Genomic DNA, 16,289 nt, shown 5'->3' with positions numbered 1-16,289 from the left:
TGTAAGTACGACCCGTACCCCCACCTGCGAATGCAACGAGCGTACCCCCCTGCCCAACAGTGTAAGTACGACCCGTACCCCCACCCGCGTATGCATGGAGCGTACCCCCCATGCCAACAGTGTAAGAACGACCCGTACCCCCACCCGCGGACGTACGGAGCGTACCCCCCATGCCAACAGTGTAAGTACGACTCGAACCCCCACCCACGAATGCAAGGAGCGTACCCCCCAGCCCAACAGTGTAAGTACGACCCGTACCCCCACCCGCGAATGCAAGGAGCGTACCCCCCTGCCCAACAGTGTAAGTACGACCCGTACCCCCACCCGCGAATGCAAGGAGCGTACCCCCCATGCCAACAGTGTAAGAACGACCCGTACCCCCACCCGTGGACGTACGGAGCGTACCCCCAGCCCAACAGTGTAAGTACGACCCGTACCCCCACCCGCGGACGTACGGAGCGTACCCCCCATGCCAACAGTGTAAGTACGACTCGAACCCCCACCCACGAATGCAAGGAGCGTACCCCCCAGCCCAACAGTGTAAGTACGACCCGTACCCCCACCCGCGAATGCAAGGAGCGTACCCCCCTGCCCAACAGTGAAAGTACGACCCGTACCCCCACCCGCGAATGCAAGGAGCGTACCCCCCTGCCCAACAGTGTAAGTATGACCCGTACCCCCACCCGCGAATGCAAGGAGCGTACCCCCCTGCCCAACAGTGTAAGTACGACCCGTACCCCCACCCGCGAATGCAAGGAGCGTACCCCCCATGCCAACAGTGTAAGAACGACCCGTACCCCCACCCGTGGACGTACGGAGCGTACCCCCCATGCCAACAGTGTAAGTACGACTCGAACCCCCACCCACGAATGCAAGGAGCGTACCCCCCAGCCCAACAGTGTAAGTACGACCCGTACCCCCACCCGCGAATGCAAGGAGCGTACCCCCCTGCCCAACAGTGTAAGTACGACCCGTACCCCCACCCGCGAATGCAAGGAGCGTACCCCCCTGCCCAACAGTGTAAGAACAACCCGTACCCCCACCCGTGGACGTACGGAGCGTACCCCCAGCCCAACAGTGTAAGTACGACCCGTACCCCCACCCGCGTATGCATGGAGCGTACCCCCCATGCCAACAGTGTAAGAACGACCCGTACCCCCACCCGCGGACGTACGGAGCGTACCCCCCATGCCAACAGTGTAAGTACGACTCGAACCCCCACCCACGAATGCAAGGAGCGTACCCCCCAGCCCAACAGTGTAAGTACGACCCGTACCCCCACCCGCGAATGCAAGGAGCGTACCCCCCTGCCCAACAGTGTAAGTACGACCCGTACCCCCACCCGCGAATGCAAGGAGCGTACCCCCCTGCCCAACAGTGTAAGTACGACCCGTACCCCCACCCGCGAATGCAAGGAGCGTACCCCCCTGCCCAACAGTGTAAGTACGACCCGTACCCCCACCCGCGAATGCAAGGAGCGTACCCCCCATGCCAACAGTGTAAGAACGACCCGTACCCCCACCCGTGGACGTACGGAGCGTACCCCCCATGCCAACAGTGTAAGTACGACTCGAACCCCCACCCACGAATGCAAGGAGCGTACCCCCCAGCCCAACAGTGTAAGTACGACCCGTACCCCCACCCGCGAATGCAAGGAGCGTACCCCCCTGCCCAACAGTGTAAGTACGACCCGTACCCCCACCCGCGAATGCAAGGAGCGTACCCCCCTGCCCAACAGTGTAAGAACGACCCGTACCCCCACCCGTGGACGTACGGAGCGTACCCCCTGCCCAACAGTGTAAGTACGACCCGTACCCACACCCGCGGACGTACGGAGCGTACCCCCACCACACCAGTGTCAGTAGACTCGTACCCTCACCTCGAATGCAGTGTGCGTACCCCCACCGTGTATGTGCCAAGCGCACATATCCAGAAATCGGAGGTGTGTGTGCAGAGTCCACCCAGCAGTGCCCTGAGACAGGAGTGGTGGGTGTGGAGTCCTCCCAGCAGTGCCCTGAGACAGGAGGGGTGGGTGCCTATCACTCCCAGCAGTGCCCAGAGACAGGAGGGGTGGGTGTGGAGTCCTCCCAGCAGTGCCCTGACACAGGAGGGGTGGGTGTGGAGTCCTCCCAGCAGTGCCCTGAGACAGGAGGGGTGGGTGCAGAGTCCTCCCAGCAGTGCCCTGAGACAGGAGGGGTGGGTGTGGAGTCCTCCCAGCAGTGCCCTGAGACAGGAGGGGTGGGTGCCCATCACTCCCAGCAGTGCCCTGAGACTGGAGGGGTGTAACACATGTGTGTGAGGCCAGAATTATCCACATGCATACTGGCTACAAGGGAACATGTCCCCATGAACTCATGTCAACAGACTCCACACACAAGTACAGTGATCACCAAGGATGCCACGATTGTCGCAGGTGGAGACATGGCCCTGCATGCATGGCCAAAGTAGAAGGGCTCCGTCACACACACAGCTCATGTAGACACAGCTCTGCGCTAAACATTGGGAACACCCTGCAGGGAAGAAAGCTGGGTACACAGAGGAAGGAATACACCCTTGGACAAGTGCACCATGCAGTAACTGCCTACATGAACAAAGAAAGTTAGCCAACACCTTGTGATGGCACACAGATCACAGGGTCCCACCAATGAGCAGTACACTACTACATATCCCACACACCCAAACCCTTACACACCACCCAAAACCATGTAGCAGCCCCACCAACACCAATACCAGCATAGCAGTAGTGTGATAATGAAAACAAAATTAAGCTTTATTCAGCAGGAGCACAATGTCCGTGGATCGCAGGCAGTTCAATCTTCACAAAGCCCATAGGGCAGTCAATGATTCTCAGCTGGATGGGGGACACAGTGGGATGCGTGTCCCCTACCTTGCCTGCACAGTCAAATGGCATCGTCTTCCACACTGGTGAGGGCATCAGGGGGGGGGGGGAGCAACAGGCACCGCAGGGACATCAGGGCAAAGGGGCGGCGTTGTGGGTGCAGGGATGGAGGAGTCCACCACAGGGGGTGGGTCAGTGCCAAAGGCGGAGGCCAGGATGGCACTACACACCTTTGCAAGGTCCTCCAGGGAGTCCCCTGCACCCGAAGGGACCTCAGGCCCCAAGGAGGGGGGGGGGTCAGAGGGATGGGTCGCAGTGCCACCGGGGGAGGGTGGAGACAGGGGGGGAGACTCAACCACCCTGACCGGGGACCTCCGTGACCGCTTGCGTGGTGGTGTAACTGTGGGGCTCAGGGACAGAGCGGCCATGAAGGAGTCCTTGGGGGAGATGTGGCCAGGAGAGCTGAGGGGAGGGGATTTGGAGGGAGTGGACTGGGTGGAATGCGGACTCCCACTATGGCTGCGTGTCACACGTTTGCCCCCCGACCCAGTGGGTGTGCCTACCTCACCCTGTGTGTGCGTGTCAGGAGGAGTGCGGTGGACCTTCCCTGCTGGTGTGGTGCCCGTGTCCGTTGATGTGGGTGCATGCCGACGTCTGGGTGTACGTGTGACAGGCATGGGAGTGGGAAGTGTGGATGGGGCAGGGGTAGGTGGGGGGAGGTCGCGCTGCAGGAGACCCACTGCTGCAGTCAGTGTGGAGTCGATGGACCTCAGCAAGTTGCGTTGGTCAGCCTGCGATGAATGAATGCCCTCCAAGAAAGCCTCGATGTTGGTGAGGGTTTTGCCGTGGGCATGGAGGACATTAAGGATCGCAGCCTGACCAACCTGCAGTTGCCGCTGGATGTCCACAGACTCTGCATTGGCGGCAGCAGTGGAGACAGGGGCAGGGGGCGCGGTGCCTGGCAGGAAGGAGACATGCTGTGACCGGGCACGCTGGGAAGGGACACGAGCAAGTGGGAGGCGGCTGGTGGAAACTGAGGGGGCGGTGCGAGGTGTTGTTCCGCTGTCAGCTGCTGGTGCAGCCTCCGCCCACTCGGCGACATCGTCCCCGGACCTGTCAGCTTCGTAGTCTGATGTGCCAGTCGACAGGTCCTCGGCCACACTCTCCTCCGCCTCTGTCCCACTCGATGTGCCAGACCCGATGTCACGGCTGGCACTGGTGCTCGGTCCCTCCGCCTGGTCTGTGTCCATGTCTCCCTCTGTGTCCCCCGACGATGCTGTGGGCAGGGTGGAGAGACAGAAATTATTCAGACACCTGTACACATCTGTCACATGAGTCCAATCTACATAGGTAACATTGCATGGCCTGAAAAGGAAGATCCCTAACATCTACTGAACAGGGTACCGATGTAGGGCATGAAACACACAGTTGGTTGAGCCACCATGCCACTGAAATACCATGGAGAGCATGAGACAATAGCTAAACACAGGAAAAGGAGTCTGACATAGCACCCAGGTCCTGGGGACAATCCAGCACTGCATCTGCACCACACAGCGTTGGCGAAAATACCGATGACCAGGGACCATATCCATGAACTTGAGACACATGCTGCATAGGTAATGCTGAAAACATGCACAACATGACTCGGTCACTGCACATTGCGTGTGTGTCCAGGCACATCACACACTGCCCAGACCCAGCAAGTGGTAATCAGGATTTAACACATAGGCATTGCCCGCCCCAACAAGACCCTACACGAGGCAAATTGTGGAGACACAGGTGGCACCAACATCTCATGGTCTGGGTGATACACACAGGGGCAGGCAAAAAGCAAGATTGGACGCCAAACAGCCAAGGTGCGCCTGTACAAATAATGAGGTACCAGTGCCCATCCTCAGATGAGTATAACAAGACACACAGGCACTGGCAACTGTGAGTATGAAGAAGGACAATCAGGTTAGGCTGCACAGTGGACACCTGTACAAATTAGCACGTCTATATACATGGTGACAGGGGACAATGGCACAGAGCACAACTTACGCTGTAGACACTGACAGTGGCCACGTTCATGATGACACATACACCACTGAGGAAAAGGTGCCCCAGGGGACAGTAGTGGGCACGCAACTACATGCTACTGAATGGTAATGACAGCAACACACGTCACCATCCCTGCACTATGTGTATCGCACAGTCATGCACATCATGTCACAGGCCACTACATAGGACATGCGCGCTGTAAGGCATGACACATGAGAGACCAACTCCCATGTCTGGAGTCAGCATCAGTGCCAACTGACATGGAACCCACATGCAGTGAACTTGACAGTGCACAGGCAAGGTCCCACAACCTGTTACACACCACCCCCACACATGATGCTACAGACATTGTTCCCGTGGACAAAGCGCCAGCCTACATTACCCTGTGAAGGAGTGACTACACACAGACCAGGGAACACATTGCAAGGAGGGGAAGGGTGGCAGGGGCACAGCGCTATACTGGGGCAAACAGGATCTGCACAGCACCTTTAAACCCTGCCAGTGGATTCATGCTACTGTACCCTTACAAATGCCGGTGACACACAACAAACACACATGTACCTACCCCCTTCCGGCTGCTGCATCGCCTGTAAGCGCCTCTCAAGGTCTGGAAAGACCACCGGCAGCACACGCCTGTGGAGGTGGCTCAGACGGCGGCGGCCGCGGTTCTTGTGGCTCTCAGGTGAGTCCCCCAGCAGGAGCCGTGCAATCCTCCGCGTCCAGCACCGGATATCCTGCCAGCGTTTCCTCACCTGGGCCAGGCGCCGCCTCCGACCATCCACACCCCTCACGGCACTGACGGCGGTCAGCCAGATCTGCTCCTTGGCAGTGGCGCCTACCTGTGAGGAGGAACAAGTGACACCACATCAATACACCAGCCACATGTCACAGAGAGACATATGGGTACAAATTAGCTGGTAACAACAAGGCATGTCATGCAGCCAACGCATTGCACCTTTGTCATAGGGACATCATCCCCTGGTGAGGGGAAAAGCACTACGTGCCACAGTGGGTACACAGGTGGAATGATGGCAATGTCACAATCAATGATCTAGGCTCACACTGTGCATCACACCCACCCCTCCTGGCTCAGGGCACTGCTGTGAGGACTCCACACCCACCCCTCCTGTCTCAGGGCACTGCTGGGAGGACTCCACACCCACCCCTCCTGTCTCAGGGCAATGCTGGGAGGACTCTGCACCCACCCCTCCTGTCTCAGGGCACTGCTGGGAGGACTCTGCACCCACCCCTCCTGTCTCAGGGCACTGCTGGGAGGACTCTGCACACACCCCTCCTGGCTCAGGGCACTGCTGTGAGTGATAGGCCCCCACCCCTCCTGTCTCAGGGCACTGCTGGGAGACATCAGGCACCCCCCCCCCTGGGACCCCCCCGACAGTACATGGCATGTGTGTTACACCTGGACGCAATGGCAGAAGTCACAGTCACCACATAGGGACAGTCTGTGGCAGTGGCCTATGCACTCACCTGATAACCTGGTCGCCCATACAGCATGGAGTACTGTGGGAGGATCACATCCAGCAGAGCCATGTTCTCCTCCAGGGTGAATGGCTGTGTCCTCTCCACAGCCCTTGACATGGTTCCAGGGAATCAGTAGCAGCAGCTGGGTCGACGAATGCAAAGATGTGCAGGCAAGTGCTCCCTCATGGGACCTGGCTGCCTTATATGTGCCCTTCTGCCCAGTCTCATGCACAGGAGTACAGAGAGATTGGTCACTCACATTTGCATCCTATGTTTCCACCAATCCCTTCAAACCTAGCAGTCTGTGTGTTCTCTATCGGTTTCATTCTCCTGCATGATGTCAGCCCCACAAACACATTGCAACAAAGTAGACAAATCCCAACTGACTTCTGCTGTGCACCTTCCAGAACAATTTCGAATTTTGAACTTGGTCTCCATGACAACCAGCATGCATGTAGGCCTTAATACTTGTCCCCTATGTAATTTGGAGCATCACACACAGGTACGGTGCGTGTGGGGGCCCTAGGGCACCCCAAATGCATGGCAACGGCCCGTACATGCATGCCTACGCTCTCCATCACTTTTGGTCTGCACGCGTATGCGTACCCGTAGTGGTACGGACCGAACACTCGCATCTACGCTCACTATCACTACGGGTACGCATACGCGTGCAGACCCATAGTGATAGTGAGCGTAGATGCGAGTGTACGGTCCGTACCACTACGGGTACGCATACGCGTGCAGACCCATAGTGATAGTGAGCGTAGATGCGAGTGTACGGTCCGTACCACTACGGGTACGCATACGCGTGCAGACCCATAGTGATAGTGAGCGTAGATGCGAGTGTACGGTCCGTACCACTACGGGTACGCATACGCCTGCAGACCCATAGTGATAGTGAGCGTAGATGCGAGTGTACGGTCCGTAACACTACGGGTACGCATACGCGTGCAGACCCATAGTGATAGTGAGCGTAGATGCGAGTGTACGGTCCGTACCACTACGGGTACGCATACGCGTGCAGACCCATAGTGATAGTGAGCGTAGATGCGAGTGTACGGTCCGTAACACTACGGGTACGCATACGCGTGCAGACCCATAGTGATAGGGCCGTACACTCGCATCTACGCTCTCTATCACTATGGGTCTGCACGCGTATGCGTACCCGTAGTGATAGTGAGCGTAGATGCGAGTGTACGGTCCGTAACACTACGGGTACGCATACGCGTGCAGACCCATAGTGATAGGGCCGTACACTCGCATCTACGCTCTCTATCACTATGGGTCTGCACGCGTATGCGTACCCGTAGTGGTACGGACCGTACACTCGCATCTACGCTCGCCATCACGATGGGTACACATACGGCAGCACTCCCACAGTGATTTGGGAACATGCACAGGCCCTCTCAGCAGCAGTACGGCGGATTTTACACATCACTGTGGTGATAGGCGACACACATGTCGGAATAGGGCGGACATACTTGTCCATGGATGGACATACTTGTCCAGGAATGGACACCAAGGCATCGTCTGTGCATTACCACATGTGTGGGGCACAGGTGTCACAGGCTGTGATGTGGAACATGCCTCCTGAGTGGAGAAGGCACCAGATGTATGATGAGATGTGTACATGTGTACTGTGTGAGGGTGCAATGTGTGCCAGGCATGCCCTTGACTCCTTTGACATGTGTGCATGTGGGACTGCGCACTTGGGGTGAGCGTCACTGGCATGGCACGGACACCAACACACGGAAGTGTCCCATGATGCCCGGTACAGGGGTCATGACACATGACTCATCACTACCCACAGTGCACAATGTGACTATGCCATATATGTGTCCGGGATTTACATCGGGTTGATGTTGTAGCACCCTCAAAAGCTGCAGCCGTTGCAGCAACCAACATGTGGCTGTGTGTAGATTGTCATTGCACACTGTTCCCAACACCATGCCACATGTGTTACCGGATGTGAGGTGCACATGTATGCAAGGGACACGGAGTAGCGTGACAAGGCCATGTCAGCAAACTCACAAGGAATGTGTGGGGAGTCATGACATGTGCACCTTCATGGCAAGGTGTGTGGGCTGGACTAGTGTAATGTCATGTGACCTGTGGCTCAAGTGTTCCGCTGCCAGTCTCTGCAATCAGCATCACACTTCTGCTGATGTGTGGGTGTATGTCACTCCTGTCTTGCGTCGGGCAGTGCACTTGCACTGGGACACAGCTATTTTCATGGCGTGGCATGGGGAGGTTCTCAATCACCGTGTGTAGCTGGGTCTTGGAAGGAGTGTCACCTTGCATCCATACGTGTCCTGGGCATGTAGCACATGCCTGACTCCCTATGTGGCATGTGTGTATTGCCAGATTTACATGTGCTCAGTAGACATGAGTTGTTCTCGTAGTGCACTCACTCTTCCTTGTCACTTCCAAATTACTGCAGAGCGCCTCCTGTTGCCCGAAGAATTCCAGACTTGGCCACCATGCAGGAGAATGACACGATCCGGCTCTACCGCTTCACCCAACCGTTGATTCTGGAGCTGACGGCGAGACTGGCACCACACCTGCAACCGCAGCACAGGTATCCTACGGCACTGACACCCCAGCTGAAGGTAATGGCTGCCCTACATTTCCTTGCCACGGGTACCTTCCAATATACCATAGCTCATGTTGGTGGCATGTCCCAGAGCATGTTCAGCGGTGTGCTGCATGATTTCTTGGAGGCCATGTTGATTCACCTGGATGACTTCATCAAGTTCCCAACCCCTGAACAGATGACTGAGGTCAAGCGTGGTTTCTATGCCCTGGGAGGGATGCCCCATGTCATTGGGTCCATAGATGGGACACATGTAGGTTTGGTACCACCACACGCACGGGAGGTGGCGTACCGCAATCGGAAGCACTACCACTCCATCAATGCCCTTGTGGTGTGTCTGTCCAACATGGTGATTTCGCATGTCTGTGCTCGTTTTCCAGGATCAGCACACGATGCCTACATCATGAGGCGTAGCGGGATGCCTGATATGATGATGCAGCTGCGCAACGAACGGGCATGTGTTGTTGGTGGGTACAGTCTGTCTGTCCTGTATTCTGTTTGGCCGAGCAGCACTACCGCTTCGCCAGTTCTAACGATATCCATGTGCTTTCCATTTAGGGGACGCTGGCTATCCCAACATGCCTTGGCTGCTGACACCTCTCCGCAACCCCATCACGCCGGCCCAGCTCCGCTACAACACCGCCCATGGCCGGACAAGGCGAGTGATAGAGAGGACGTTTGGCATGCTGAAGAGCCGATTCAGGTGCCTCCACAAGACCGGCGGCGCGCTCCCATATGCCCCTGCGAAGGTCTGCAAAATCTTCATGGTCTGCTGCATGCTGCACAACATGGCAGTTGAGAGAGCTGTGCCACTCATCCTGGATCAAGATGACGAGGACCATCCACCCGTGGAGGACGAAGGGCTTGGCAATGGGGCTAGTGATGTGGAGGATGTGGAGCCGCAAGAGGACATCCGGACTCGGCTCATACGCGACTTCTTTGCTTAGTGGTGAGTACCAGGGTCTGAGTGTGCACGCATTGGTCCCCGTGTGGCATGCGTTGTGATGTGTGTCTCCACCTGCATGTATGGCACGTGGGTCAGAGGTGTGTGTGGGTGTGTCACTGGAGTGATGGTGGCAGTGATGGTAGTATTTCCCCAGGCATAATTGTGACCTAGCATGTTGTCATACATACATGTGTCGAGTAAATGCACATGCAAGTGGCTGTGCTTCTTGTGGCTGACTTCTTGTGTGTCTCTCTTCCCCAGGTACCTGCGCATGCCGTTTGCTGGTTGCATTGTTGTGGCACTGCTATTCCTCATGGACATGGCATCGTGGGCTGACTCAGCGTTACAGGCACGGACACGTTTGGAAGTCTCCATGGGGTAAGGGATGCATCTGGGGTGTATTGGGTGTGGCAGTTGTTCACGATGTGTGCACACTGCCCCGGTCGGGGTTTGGGTCCTCTGCAGACATGTGGCATCCCCATGGGACACGACATGCAGCTGGGTACACCTGAATAGATGGGCTGCCTGGTTGTCAGTCATCAGTGATGGGATAGTGGATTGTGATGAAGGCATCAATGTGTGTGACACTGCCCTCGGACACATACGGTTAACATTGTCTTGACATGGCGTGGGACTTCCACATCAGCGGATGTATGGTGTATGGCAGTCTCTCCGTGAGCAGCTGTGGGTATTTAGCTGTTATCCGACACTTGTGTGCCAGTTCCATGGCTATCACGCATTTGTGCTGCAGAAGGGGTGTGCCAGTGTTGGAGCCACATGTTACTCCACATGATGTGTTCATGTGTACTTCAAGTTGCCTCTGCAATCCCAAACACATGACTATTAAAGGTGTCCCTATGCCTCCAAGGTGCCTCTTCTCAGTCAATGCTGGTGTGTTGGCACGGTGCATCCTGCATGTCTGGCATGGTATTCCCTGATTGTGGCTATGTGTCAATGTGTCGAGTGGCAAGATGCAAGCTGTGTGTGTGTGCTGAGACTGTGTAATGGGCATGATGTCCATGACTGTGTGGGTATTGTGACATGTGCCATCCCCATGCATCCAACGTTGTCCATGACCCCATTCTCTGCATCCACCGGACTCAAGCTTGCAGGACATGGTTCTGCCACCTGTCTACACGTACCTGGGTGCCCCCCAGGACACGGGCCAGGATCCCTGACCTCTGCGCATGACTGTTGCTGTACTCAATGTGTCTGTCAGCACGGTTGTTCGGCCACCCCCTCAGCTGGTTCTGACCATCACGGGTGTGTATGGTGCTCCATGTCTGTCTTGCCTAGAAAACTGTGACCCATGTGTCCTGTGCCAGACTCAGGCCCCAGGGTGTGGATGGTTGAAGTGAACAGATGACTCAGGCATGTTTAGACTGTACAAGACACATGTTAGGTAATAATGCTACCAGCAGGCATCTACTCTTAATAGTGTGATTTATTATTGGGGGGGGGGGGCAAGTGAGGGCCTTTCCGGGATTAGGGAATCCAAAGTTCAGTAGGGGAGTTGGTGTCCTTGCCATTGGAAATCCTCAGAGTCCATGCCACAGTCTTTGTCAACATTGGTCAGCCAGTGACCAGCAGGGCCATGTGGCAGAGAATGTCTCTTGATGCTGTGATGCTGTTGCTCCAGTGGGCCAGGTGCCAGGCCAGGTGTCCTGGGAGATGGTGATGTAGCAGCCACCCTCACGGTCCTTTCCGTGGACGACCCGGCTTCCTGCGGGGAACCTCAGCAGCAGGCCGTGACGACGTCTGGGATGCTCCGTCGGATGTTTCCTCCTCCTCCTCATGATCCCTCCCTGTGGGTGGTGATGTTCTCCGCCTTCTGGCACAGGGAGGGTCGGCCATGGTGTCGGCCATCCGACGGAGTTCAGCGTGAATCCCCTGGGACGCCGTCACTTGCTGAGCCTGTCTGTCCTCCATCCTCCGTTGGTGTAGCTGTAGACAGGCTATTAGCTCCGCATGTTGCTGGGCCTGCTGGACCTTGATCCCCTCGAGGACGGACACAACCTGGGCCATGCCCGTGGTGTCCTGCCGGTATGAGTCCAGGATGTTACGGACATGGGAAAATACCGGATCCCCAGCCAACTGGTCAGGCTCGCGCCTCCGCCGTTCTCCACTCCCACCACCCCTGCCCACTTGCGTCTGGCCTGCACTTGTGGGCACATGGGGTCTCCAGGACCCCTGAGGGGTGGCATTGGCGTTGTCGCCTGCCTCCTCCTGGGTGCCCGGGACACCGTGTCCCTCCTGGCGAGCCTGGCTGCATTGTGGTGTTGGGGCAGGGATCCTGGGTGTCTCCTGGGATGTGGCAGGAGTGGGGGTGGTGGTTGGCACGGTTGTACCTGACGCAGGTGCTGCAGGTGGTTGGACACCAGAGGGGCCAGGTCGGTCGGGGTCGTCCGCAGAGTGGTGAGAGTGGTCGCTGCCAGTGGGATCGGTCTCCTGCAGATCCGGGTCCTGTGAGTGTTCCCCCCCAGTGTTGGGGGGTGCAGCACGACGTTGACCTGTGTGTGAGAGAGACAATGTTAATTTTGATCCATGCAACATCCATGTTTCATCCGTTACAAAGTTGGCACATTTCCTCTTGGAATTAGGATCTGTCTTGCATTCCACTCACAGTGCACTTGTGCATGTGTGTGTCCCTTGGGCACCAATTTGGCCCCTTTAACTATGTGTGGCACAGTCTTACTTGCTGCGTCAAGTGTGACTGCAGTCAGCAGTGGAGTGTGCATGTGTGCCGAGCTATGCATTTGCGCCTTCCTTGTAGCACTGTACATGTGCACATGGAGTGGATCCACACACTCATATGATGCAGGTGGCTGTCCTTGTGCTCGTGTACAGGTTGTAACATGGCCCTGCGTTTTGCCATGATGAAGAGGGGGGGTTCTGGCACTGGCCACCCTTGTCTACATGCACGCAGTCCACCTGCTGACGAGCAGACATTCCCACACACCAAAGGACTGATTTGCTCTCCCTGTGTCTCCCTCCTTCTCTGTCCCCCTCTCCCTCCCTCTCTGTCCCCCTCTCCCTCCCTCTGTGTGTCAGCCTCCTCCCTCTGTCCATCTTCCTGTGTCTCCCTCTCTCTCTGTCCCCCTCTCCCTCCCTCTCTGTCCCCCTCTCCCTCCCTCTGTGTGTCAGCCTCCTCCCTCTGTCCGTCTCCCTCCCTCTCAGTCCCCCTCTCCCTCCCTCTCTGTCCCCCTCTCCCTCCCTCTGTGTCCCCCTCTCCCTCCCTCCGTGTGTCACCCTCTGTCACCTTGGCCCAGCTTCCTGGGCACACACTGTTAGCAGATCTTTGAGTGGCCCTTGGCCTGTTGATGTGAGTTTGTTTCTGATCTCCAGGCACCCATTTTGTCTGCTGTGTGTCTGTGCGCTGCTGCTGTGGTGGTGTGTGCTGCCACTCTTTCACACTGTTGGCTGTTCATTAGCTGCTGGCATGTGCAAAACAGTGCCTTCACCCCCATGTGTTGATGCAAGGCGTCCGCCATTTGCTGGCAAGTCATTCCTGTGTTGGGACACAGTGTTTGTCTGGCTGTGACCTAGGCCATATGGGCAGAGGGCATTGTTGTCTGCTTTGGAGTCGCACTATGTGATTCTTGGTGCCCAGCCTCCCGCCATCCGGGTTACCGTGTCATGTGTTGTTGTCTTCTGTGGCCTGTGACTTGACATTGTCCAGCTGGGTGCATGGGGCATGGTGGCAGCAGTGGCATGTGCCTGCTCATGGAGTGTGGTTGAGTAATGCGATGGCTTGTGGTGGTTGCGTGCCTGTTATTAATTTTGGTTGTGGTTGCAGTTCCCCCCATGTGAGGTGCGTTGTTTGTGTACTCACCCGGGTCTCGGAGTCCTTCTACTCCTTCAACTGCCTCCACCGGCAGTATGGCCATCACCCTCTCCTCCCAGGGATGGTACTGTACGGCTCTGCGGGAGGGCCCTCCTCCGGTGGCGTTGGCCTGGTCGTGTTCCTCCTGCCTCTTGGCTCTGACCCTCCTCCGCAGATCGTACCACCTGTTCTGGCAATCCTGCTTGGTCCTCCTGGTGTCCGCAACAGCATTCACAGCATCGACGATGGTCTGCCACATGGCTGTTTTGGCTGCCTGGCTGGTGCTTCTGACCAATGTTCCAAAGATCTGTGGCTCGACTCTGAGGATTTGATCAACAAGTACCTCCAACTCTCGGTGACTGAACTTTGGATTCTTGGTAGTGGGCATGGTGAGGGGTGTGGGTGGGGATGGTGTGGGTGTGGGGGGGGGTGTGGATGTTGGGGGGGGGGTGTGGATGGTTGTGTGTGTGTGCGAATGTGATGAGAGGGTGTTTGTGAGGGTGGTCGTTTGAAGGTGTGCAAGTGTAAGGTGTGGTGTAGCTTGTAGTCTGGTTCTGTGGTGTCTGGCAGCAGTGAGTCTGTTGGAAAGGCTCATGGTTTGTGTGTGTGGGCCCTTTTTATTGGTCCATGGGTGGGTGTGGCAGTTTTTGAATTTTGGGTGGGTGTGTTATAAGGAGTGGTGGTGTATTGGGCCTCTGTTTGTTTTTGGCAGTTGCAGGTCAGTGATTGTGTTATTTAAGTGGTTGTTGGCCATGTTTAGTGGCTGTGTGCCTTTCGACTGGTGTATTCTTGTGTTGTTTTATTTTGTCCTGGTTGTGTACGTGCGTTTTGAGCGTGTGTACGGTGTGTACATGGGCCATTTGGTTGTACGATTTTGTCCTTGTGTGTGGCTTTGTAAGACTCGTACATGCGGTTGTGATGTTGGGGCATGGGGTGCGCTCCGTACTTAGGAGGTTGTGTTGGGGGTGCGCCAGGAACGTCCAGGGGTGGGGGTACGACTGGAACGTACTGGGGTGTGGGTACACGGGGGGTACGACACGTACAGGGGTGGGGGGTGTACATTGACGGTGGTACGACACGTCCTGGGGTGGGGGTACGACTGGAACGTACTGGGGTGTGGGTACACGGGGGGTACGACACGTACAGGGGTGGGGGGTGTACATTGACGGTGGTACGACACGTCCTGGGGTGGGGGTACGACTCGAACGTACTGGGGTGTAGGTTCACGGTGGTACGACACGTCCAGGGGTGGGGGTACGACTGGAACGTACTGGGGTGTGGGTACACGGGGGGTACGACACGTACTGGGGTGGGGGGGTGTACATTGACGGTGGTACGACACGTCCTGGGGTGGGGGTACGACTGGAACGTACTGGGGTGTGGGTACACGGGGGGTACGACACGTACAGGGGTGGGGGGTGTACATTGACGGTGGTACGACACGTACTGGGGTGGGGGGGTGTACATTGACGGTGGTACGACACGTCCTGGGGTGGGGGTACGACTCGAACGTACTGGGGTGTAGGTTCACGGTGGTACGACACGTCCAGGGGTGGGGGGTGTACATTGACGGTGGTACGACACGTACTGGGGTGGGGGGGTGTACATTGACGGTGGTACGACACGTACTGGGGTGGGGGTACGACTGGAACGTACTGGGGTGTAGGTACACGGGGGGTACGACACGTCCAGGGGTGGGGGGTGTACATTGACGGTGGTACGACACGTACTGGGGTGGGGGGGTGTACATTGACGGTGGTACGACACGTACTGGGGTGGGGGTACGACTGGAACGTACTGGGGTGTAGGTTCACGGTGGTACGACACGTCCAGGGGTGGGGGTACGACTGGAACGTACTGGGGTGTGGGTACACGGGGGTACGACACGTACTGGGGTGGGGGGGTGTACATTGACGGTGGTACGACACGTCCAGGGGTGGGGGTACGACTGGAACGTACTGGGGTGTGGGTACACGGGGGGTACGACACGTCCAGGGGTGGGGGGTGTACATTGACGGTGGTACGACACGTACTGGGGTGGGGGGGTGTACATTGACGGTGGTACGACACGTACTGGGGTGGGGGTACGACTGGAACGTACTGGGGTGTAGGTACACGGGGGGTACGACACGTCCAGGGGTGGGGGGTGTACATTGACGGTGGTACGACACGTACTGGGGTGGGGGGGTGTACATTGACGGTGGTACGACATGTACTGGGGTGGGGGTACGACTGGAACGTACTGGGGTGTAGGTTCACGGTGGTACGACACGTCCAGGGGTGGGGGTACGACTGGAACGTACTGGGGTGTGGGTACACGGGGGGTACGACACGTACTGGGGTGGGGGTACGACTGGAACGTACTGGGGTGTGGGTACACGGGGGGTACGACACGTACAGGGGTGGGGGGTGTACATTGACGGTGGTACGACACGTACTGGGGTGGGGGGGTGTACATTGACGGTGGTACGACACGTACTGGGGTGGGGGTACGACTGGAACGTACTGGGGTGTACCTAGACGGGTGGGGGTATACATACACGGGGGGTACGTGTCGGACGTACGGGGG

The sequence above is a fragment of the Triturus cristatus genome, chromosome 10, assembly GCF_964204655.1.
Source record: "Triturus cristatus chromosome 10, aTriCri1.1, whole genome shotgun sequence".
In the NCBI taxonomy this organism is placed as follows: Eukaryota; Metazoa; Chordata; class Amphibia; order Caudata; family Salamandridae; genus Triturus; species Triturus cristatus.
The sequence above is the reverse complement of the archived record's forward strand: the minus strand, read 5'-3'. Positions refer to the sequence as shown.